The sequence below is a fragment of the Colobus angolensis genome, unplaced genomic scaffold, assembly GCF_000951035.1.
Source record: "Colobus angolensis palliatus isolate OR3802 unplaced genomic scaffold, Cang.pa_1.0 Scaffold52, whole genome shotgun sequence".
NCBI classification, from domain to species: domain Eukaryota; kingdom Metazoa; phylum Chordata; class Mammalia; order Primates; family Cercopithecidae; genus Colobus; species Colobus angolensis.
This window is the reverse complement of record NW_012118710.1, coordinates 4,356,145-4,364,442: the sequence shown is the minus strand read 5'-3', so window position 1 is coordinate 4,364,442 and position 8,298 is coordinate 4,356,145. Positions and strand designations below refer to the sequence as shown.

General features: G+C 53.8%; 1 protein-coding gene across 1 annotated transcript in view; it reads right to left on the bottom strand.

Annotated features, from left to right (window-relative positions):
* The window catches only part of FGFR1 (fibroblast growth factor receptor 1), a 71,108-nt gene extending 64,985 nt beyond the window's left edge, over positions 1-6,123 (bottom strand). Inside the window, exon 1 of the mRNA XM_011960686.1 lies at positions 5,534-6,123. The gene's annotated coding sequence lies outside the window, so the exon portion shown is untranslated. The remainder of the gene's footprint in view (positions 1-5,533) is intronic.
* Between the last annotated feature and the right edge of the window lie 2,175 nt (positions 6,124-8,298).

The window sequence follows — 8,298 nt, the reverse complement described above, 5'->3', positions numbered from 1 at the left end:
AAAAAAAAAAAAAAAAAAAAAATACCTGTTTCTTTCTTTTAACTTAATTTCCAATGTGGCTTCTAGAAAATCTGAAAGTACACATAGCTCATGTTATAATGTTATATTTCTTTCTTCCTTTCTTTTTTTCTTTGAGACGGAGTCTTGCTCTGTCATTCAGGCTGGAGTTGCGTGGCGCAATCTCGGCTGAACCTCTGCCTCCCGGGTTCAAACAATTCTTCTGCCTCCCAAGTAGCTGGGATTACAGACATGAGCCACCAAGCCTGGCTAATTTTTTTATTTTTGAGACAGGGTTTCACCATGTTGGCCACGCTGGTCTTGAACTCCTGACCTCAGGTGATCCACCCGCCTTGGCCTCCCAAAAGGCTGGGATCACAGGCATGAGCCACTGTGCCTGGCTTTGTTTTTTTTTTTTTTAAAACAGGGTCTTCCTCTGTCCCCCAGGCAGGAGTGCAGTGGTGCAATCACAGCTTATTGCAGCCTCTGCCTCCTAGGCTCAAGTGATCCTCCCACCTCAGCCTCCTGAACAGCTGGGACTACCAGAAAACATGAGCACACTCATCTAATTTGTGTATTTTTTGGTAGAGACAGGGTCTCACCATGTTGCCCAGGCTCATCTCCATCTCATGGGCTCAAGCAATCCGCCTGCCTTGGCCTCCCAAAGTACTGGGATTACAGGCATGAGCCACTTTGCCCAACTGTTCATGTTCTATTTCTTTTCTTTTCTTTTTTTTCTTTTTGAGACAGAGTCTTGCTCAGTCGCCCAGGCTGGAGTGCAGTGGCGCGATCTCGGCTCACTGCAAGCTCCACCTCCCGGGTTCACGCCATTCTCCTGCCTCAGCCTCCCAACCAGCTGGGACTACAGGCGCCCGCCGCCATGCCCAGCTAATTTTTTGTATTTTTAGTAGAGATGGGGTTTCACTGTGTTAGCCAGGATGGTCTCGATCTCCTGACCTCGTGATCCACCCGCCTTGGCCTCCCAAAGTGGTGGGATTACAGGCGTGAGCCACCGCGCACTGCCTCATGTTCTATTTCTATAGGGCACCACAGCTCGAAGCAACCTCCATGCCTCTGTGCAAGACTTTCTTCTTTGCCCTTCCTTGTTCTGCAACAGGCCAGGCCTTCCCTTTTCTCTGAACCCACCTTAAGAAGCTGTCTCTTCCATAAGACTCTCTTGGGCCTTCTAGCTGGAGGATTTCATTCCTCCAGATTCGCAAACCACATTACTGGCCCCTCTCACATGGCGCTTAGGTCATATTATATGATTGTTATTTATGTTCTTCATTCTCTTCTCTCCCCATGAAACTGCAGGCTCCTTCAGAGCAGGGTCTGTGCCTCCCTAACCTTTGCTAACACCCTCTGCACCTAGTATGTACACAGGAGATGCCAACAAGTTTGTTAACTGGATGAGTAAGTGAATGAAGGAAAAAACAGAGCTGATGAAAAGAAACTGATACAGATACTGATACTCCTCCAGAAAAAGAGGCTGAGAATATCAGAGAAAAGCAACTAGCTAGTATCCCTTGTTAACCAGCCAAACTCTGGTCCAAAGAGTACTGAGAAAATTTCTGGACAACTTGGTTCTTCAGAATTAAGGAAGTAATACCAAAACATTATTCCCTTCAGATGGGAATAAGACTTATTTCTTCCCCAAAGTGAGCATTCTCTACTCACATGTTGAGAGGGCAGGGGGCAAGTACTTAATAAATATATGGAGAAAGTTACTCAGCTCAGCTTGCAAAATTTTAGTTGGTCCAAGAGAAATGCTTATTTTTTGCGTCTCTGTTAAAAAAAAAAAAAGTGTCTACATGTCCTTCGAAGTAAAAGACATATAAAAAATTAGCAATAAGTGGCCAGGCACGGTGGCTCACACCTGTAATCCCAGCATTTTGGGAGGCCGAAGCCAGCGGATCGCTTGAGGTCAAGAGTTCAAGACCAGCCTGGCCAACACAACTGCTGCACATAATCTAGAAGACAGGATGTACTATGAGTGGAACCCCACCAAATTCTTGGGATAGTTCATCCAGGTGAGTGCTATTAAATGGGAGAGAGGGCCCTAAACACGGTTTCTTTCATTGCAGGGGAGAGAGAAATGGTGGTGGGGAGGGAATTTCTGTTTAAAGTAGATGCAACCTTAGGGGGAAAAACAAATATCCTAGCCCAAGTCTGACATTTCATCCTCTCTGGAAACACCAGAATCTTCTCTAAAGCTCTGCATCTGGACTCCCACCAGTCCCTGGTGCGTTCAGGCCTTTTACAAAGCTCTGGGGAAGACAAATGCAAGACACAAATTTCCCAGGAGGAAATTAAATTCATCAAGTGATGTGAGGTCCTTTCAGAAGAAGACATTTGAATCAATTCTAACGCCTTTTCCTCCAGCAGCAACAGGCTCAAACTTTGCTAGGGTGTTCTGTAACTAACAGCCATTTTGACAAAAGACACTTTAGAAACGGAGGCAAGAAAAAAGCCTTTGGAGAAGCTGGCTGCTAAACCCCCAAGTTCACACCAGCAAATCTCCCATTTTAGGAGTCTTGTTTCAGGTCAATATTGAAAACAAAGAGCACACCACTAAAAGCAAAACCCATGGATTTTCCTTGGTCTCTAAGGCTTGAGTCTGCCTACCGGGTGTCCAATTCAATTTTCTTGCCCTCTGGAGTCCACCAGGAATAAAGCTAGCCCAGCCTGAGGGATGCATCAACGTATCTAATCCTCTGCCCCTAGGGAGTGGGGGACACTTCGCCATTTCTTTCTGAGCCTTTGCTTCCCTGGCTATCAAAGGGCTACCTAATGGAACTTTCTAACATCCTCCATGGCCAGAGGTCAAGGAAAAGAAGCACCCTAAGATTGTTCAAGTGGTGCCCACTCTGGCCCGAATCCGTCTTGGGAAAAATACCTGGAAAATGAGCATTTCTGCAGGCATGTTTGGAAAAGCAGGCAGTGAAGTCCAAGTGGCTCTCAATCTGGATGAACCTCACTAAAAAGCTGACACTCAGCTATGACTAAGAGTAAATGCAACAGATACTTCAAGGAGCTTGTCACTGATGCAGTTCATAACCCTCCCAGCTGGAGTCAGGCCCCAGCAGCCTCCGGGTCCCCAAACACCCTGCACTCGGAAGGTCAGGGGCAGCCCCGCAGCTTCTCCTAACCCACTGGGGGTAGGATATGTAAACAAGTCATTAGGGAGGCAGGCCCTCGGCACAGACGGGACCGGACGGCAATAGCAGAGGCTGCTGAACCTCGGTCACCGAGAGGAAGGTGGATGACCCGGGCGTGGGGGTGATTAACCAGACCAAGGCGCGTCCCACGGGGCCCTGCTACTTCGCTTTTAAACAAGCCTCAGGGAGGAAACCGGGAGCCCGGGCCAAGGGAGGAAAATGGCCACTTTCTGCTAAACAGTCTCAAGGCTAGATAGTATTCCAAAAAAAGCCCTAGTCCGGAGGTGCAAAGGGTAGGGCACATCTGCGGAGGAAACAGTCACCTTAATTACCACGTCTAGAGAAAGTGCGATTTCATTACAGCCTCCAAAACTACCGCCCAAAGAAGGAAACCAGAGAAGTGTTTTCAATTTGAAAGAGGCTGGAAAGAAGAGGGTGAGAGAGACCGACTCTCTCCACCCTCCCGCAACTTTGGACCACAAGGCGCTTTCCTGCCTCAAAGACTATTACCAAACACAACTGGACAATCCAAACCCCCGCTTTCAAACCTGTAGCCGTTACTTAAACGGTAAAACGCCCCACTTTAGTTTCCGGGGGATGCGGCCCAAATCAGTCCTTAAAAACACACAGGGAGCGCCTCTGGCAGCAGTCGCCCACGCCCCCGGCCCTGCGCACCGGGCTCGCTCCGGGAGGGGCGCGTGACGCCACCGAGGGGCGGCCGAAAGGGGACCGCGGGCTCCGGGCAGGGCAGGCGCTCTCGCAGCTCCAGCTATAACACAAGGGAGAGAAAGCAACGCTTTGGTTCCAGAAACTTCCATCGTCAAGGCCAGTTCTGGCCAGACGCACAGCCAAAGAGCCCCCCTAGTCTAGCGGATGAACCGTTCGCGAATGCCACCCCCTAAAACCTGGGACCCATCTCCCAAGATGCCTCTTTTCTGCGCAATCCAGAAAGCACCCCGACCGCCGCCACCCACCAGCAGCGGCGAATAACTAACTTTGTGAGATCTTAGATCACTCGGGATCCAAGGGAACTTTCTTTTCTCAACGTCGCATCTCCAAGTCTCCAGAAATGTTAAGGAGGGAGGTGGTCAAGACAAGTTGAAGAATCCGAGTTTTAATTTGGGGGAGGGGGAGGGGAGGAAGAGGGAAGTTAATAACGCGGCTGCGGTGTACCCGTGTGGGGTGAAACGGAACCAGATGCGGCTGTTACATCTGGAAAATGGGGGTGGGGGAGGGCTGGGGGAGAAAGACATCGTGGTAATGTTTTTCAAACGGGTTGATAGCTTCTGGGACCAGAACAAGAAACACGCTTCACACCCCCGGCCCTCGCCCCACCACCACCAAAACAGTGTCTGGCTGCTTCATAGGGGGTGTGTGTTCTATATGAACCCCCATCACAAATTCCTCTGCAAACATGGGTCGTAGCCTCCCTTTTCTCCCAACCCCAAACATAACGGGAGGGGAAGCGGGGTGCAGAGGGGTCTGGGCCAAAGAAGCCTACGCATCGCTGCCGAGTGAACCGCACCGGACAAAAACCTCATCCCTTCCCCCACCTCCAGGAACCAGATTGGGACGGAACGGCCCTCCCGCCCCCTTCCCACACCTCGGCTTAACCACTGTGGGTCGTTCTCCCGTTCCCCAAACTTCCGACCCTTTCGGAGACCGTCCAAGTCATAAGCTCACCCCTTCTGGAAAGCGGAGTCGTTTTTCGCTCTCAGCTCAAGCAGATTCAGCCATTTGGTGACGACACCTCCTTAAAGCCTATTCCAAGAGAAGCTAACCTAGCCCTCCACGTCCTCTGCAGTTCATTCCCTACCCCATCCGCCCACAACCCGGACCCCAGGTTTTCCCAGGGGTGGAAAAGGACTGAGGAATGTCCTTAATTTTTAGCGTTGAGCCCAAAGCTACCTGCTGAATTGGGGGTGAATTCCCAAAAGAAGACCAAAAAGAGATGGAGTGGAATGCAACACACACACAACGCACCCCACCTCGCCGCCCACTCCCGCCCTCCTCCCCAGTCCAGGAAACCGCGGGCCTCGCCGCCTTCGCCCCGGGCCTGTCCTTCCCAGGACTCACCGAGGAGCCGCCGCCGCCTCGCCAGCTCCCGAGCGCGAGTTGGCGGAAAAGTTGGGCAGCGGGAAGAGCAGCGGGACGAGCGTAGGGAGGGGGTGCAGAAGGAGACGCGGGCGGAGGGAAGGGAGGAGAGACCCAACAGGGGCGCGGATCGCCCGGGAGGGAGCCGGGAGGTGGAGGCGGCGGGCGGCGAGCGGCGAGAAGCGCCGGTCCCGGCTGGGCTGCGGCGGGCAAAGCGCGCAGCCGGGAGGCTCCGGCGCCAGGGGCCAAAACCACCCCGGATCCGGGGACGCCGCGACTCTTACCTCGCTCGGCGTGGAGATTCCGCCTCGGGAGAGTCCGCCGTGGCTTGCGCGAGCGGGCGTGTGCCCGCGTCCCCGGCTCCGGCCCGCCGCCCCCGGGCTCTGTTCGGGTCCTGGCGGGGTCGCGAGAGCTCCGCGGCCGGCGCTCGACTCCCGGCGGCGCTCGGTGCTCGGCGCCTCCAGCCCGGGCGGGAACAATGGAGCCGGAGCTGGTGCCCCGGAGGCGGGGCGGGGGGAGGGCTCCCGTCCGCCGCCCGGGGTCTCCAGACCTTGTGCCCCTCTTCTCCAGAACGCGGCGGCGGCGTCTCACGCTCCTTGCAGACCGGGCTCCATCGCTCCGCGGAGGCCCCGGCGCCGCGGCGTGCCCGACTGCAGCAAGGGTACCGTGCGCCCTGTGGGGCGCCCCGAGCTCGGACCGGAGAAAAGTCCTCGGGTTCCGCGGCTTTTCGAGCAGCTGCGCGCTCGCGGCCGGGGAAGGCGAGGTCGCCGCAATGCGCTACGCGGAGTCTCGGTCCCGTCCGGACGTGGCCCTGCTGCCGGCACAGCCCGGGTTCCTCCGCGCCCTGCGGCTGCACCGGCGTCCCGGCTCCCGCTCACTGCCGCCCGCCGCCGAGGACGCCGCGCCTGTGGCCGAAAGAGCGCTCCGAGCGCTGTGCGCCGGCGAGGCGCGAGGGCTCGCCCTCTCACTCCCACCGGCGCTGGTCCCTCCTCCGCCTCCGCCCCCTGCCGCTGCCTGCTGGGCCTTGTAGTTTCCCAGCCGCGGCCCCAGAGGAGGGGGAGCTGGTCGAGCGGGCCGAGGTGTCTGGCGCTCTGCCCTTCTCTTCCTGCGGCCTCGTCTCCTTTGGCGCTTGCGCCCCTGCATCTGAGCGCGTCCCAGAGGGCGCCGGAATGTCAGGCCCTAGACATAGCAGCAGTTTGGGGGGTGGGGGACACGTGAAGAGACGCCGCAGCCTTGAGGTTGTACCTGGTAGCGTGGACTTTGGAGTCTGTGCACCTTGGGGAATGATTTTCGCGTTCTGAATCTCGGTTTTCCCATCTGTGAAAGGGGAATAATAGTGCTTTTTCGTATAGAGTCGAGAGGTCAACGAGGGCCTGGCGCATAGTTAACACTTAGTAAATACTAGCTGGTTTTATTATGAGAAGGTCAGCCCCTCCTCAAACCCTTCCATTGGATCTCAGCTTTCCCCAGCCACATAATTTAGGTTTTGTGCGCCACCAGGAACTGGACCCTGTAAATTCTACAGCAATGTTTTTGGTCTCCAGAAGTCTCCAGCCTGAAGTGAACGTCTAGGAAGCAAAGAGTAAGTGGGAGTTGAGGGGAGAGGTGTGGTTGGTTTGGAAATTAATCACAGCCCACTCAGAACACCCTCCAGTACTGTGGAACCCAGGAAAGTGGCTAAATGCTTCCCCCTGAGTCTTGCCGCAGAGTGGTATAATGTAGTGGTTTCCTAATCCAGATGGACACGGGTCCTCTAGGGAACGTCTGAAAAATACAAATTCATGGACCTGCTCAGACATGAGGAATCGGGCTGTCCCAAGAAGGAGCCAAGAGCCTGTATTTTTTCCAAGTCTCCGTGGGGCCTGTGATGTGAGAGTCCAGGCTGAGGCCACCGTTGGGGTGGGAAGTAGCAGCACTAGGTCTGAAAGATTCCCCCTTTCTGTCCATCATTTATGAAGTTTGATGTAGGACAAATCATGTATCTGATAAAATCAAAACAGCGGCATCAGTTGATACTCCTTCACAAGATGATCATAAGAATCAAATAAAGCCGGGCGCGGTGGCTCAAGCCTGTAATCCCAGCACTTTGGGAGGCCGAGACGGGCGGATCACGAGGTCAGGAGTTCGAGACCATCCTGGCTAACACGGTGAAACCCCGTCTCTAGTAAAAAATACAAAAAGCTAGCCGGTAGAGGTGGCTGGCGCCTGTAGTCCCAGCTACTCGGGAGGCTGAGGCAGGAGAATGGAGTAAACCCGGGAGGCAGAGCTTGCAGTGAGCTGAGATCCGGCCACTGCACTCCAGCCTGGGCGACAGAGCGAGACTCCGTCTCAAAAAAAAAAGAATCAAATAAAATAATAGCTCTCAGTGGACCAAAAATACTACACAAATAGAAGTCACTATGTAAGTTAGTGGCAGGGCCTGTTCCCTCACCATCACCCACTTCATCCCCAAAACTTGTAGAAGTTTGAATACTGAATGAGTTACCCCCACCCAATTCCTCACCCACCCCACCCACGCCTCCCTGGCTAATTTAAGAAAAGAGTTGGGGGGGGGCGGTGGCTCACACGTGTAATCCCAGCACTTTGGGAGGCCGAGGCAGATGGATCATGAGGTCAGGAGATCGAGACTATCCTTGCCAACAAGGTGAAACCCCGCGTCTACTAAAATACAAAAAAATTAGCCAGGCATGGTGGCGCTCGCCTGTAATCCCAGCTACTGGGGAGGCTGAGGCAGGGGAATTGCTTGAACCCGGGAGGCGGAGGTTGCAGTGAGCCGAGATCATGCCACTGTACCCCAGCCTGGCAACAGAGCAAGACTCCGTCTCAAAAAAAGAAAAAAAAGAAAAAAGAAAAGGGTCCTCGCGTTATTTTTCTAATCCACCAGTAGGTGACAGACTAGTGGCCAACACAGTGTTATTCACATAGTAGACACTCATGAAATTCCTTGACTGGCCAAAGAGCAAATATTCAATAAGTATTTGTTGAACAAATGAATAAATAAACAACTAAATTACAACTCACACCTGTAATCCGAGCACCTTGGGTGGCC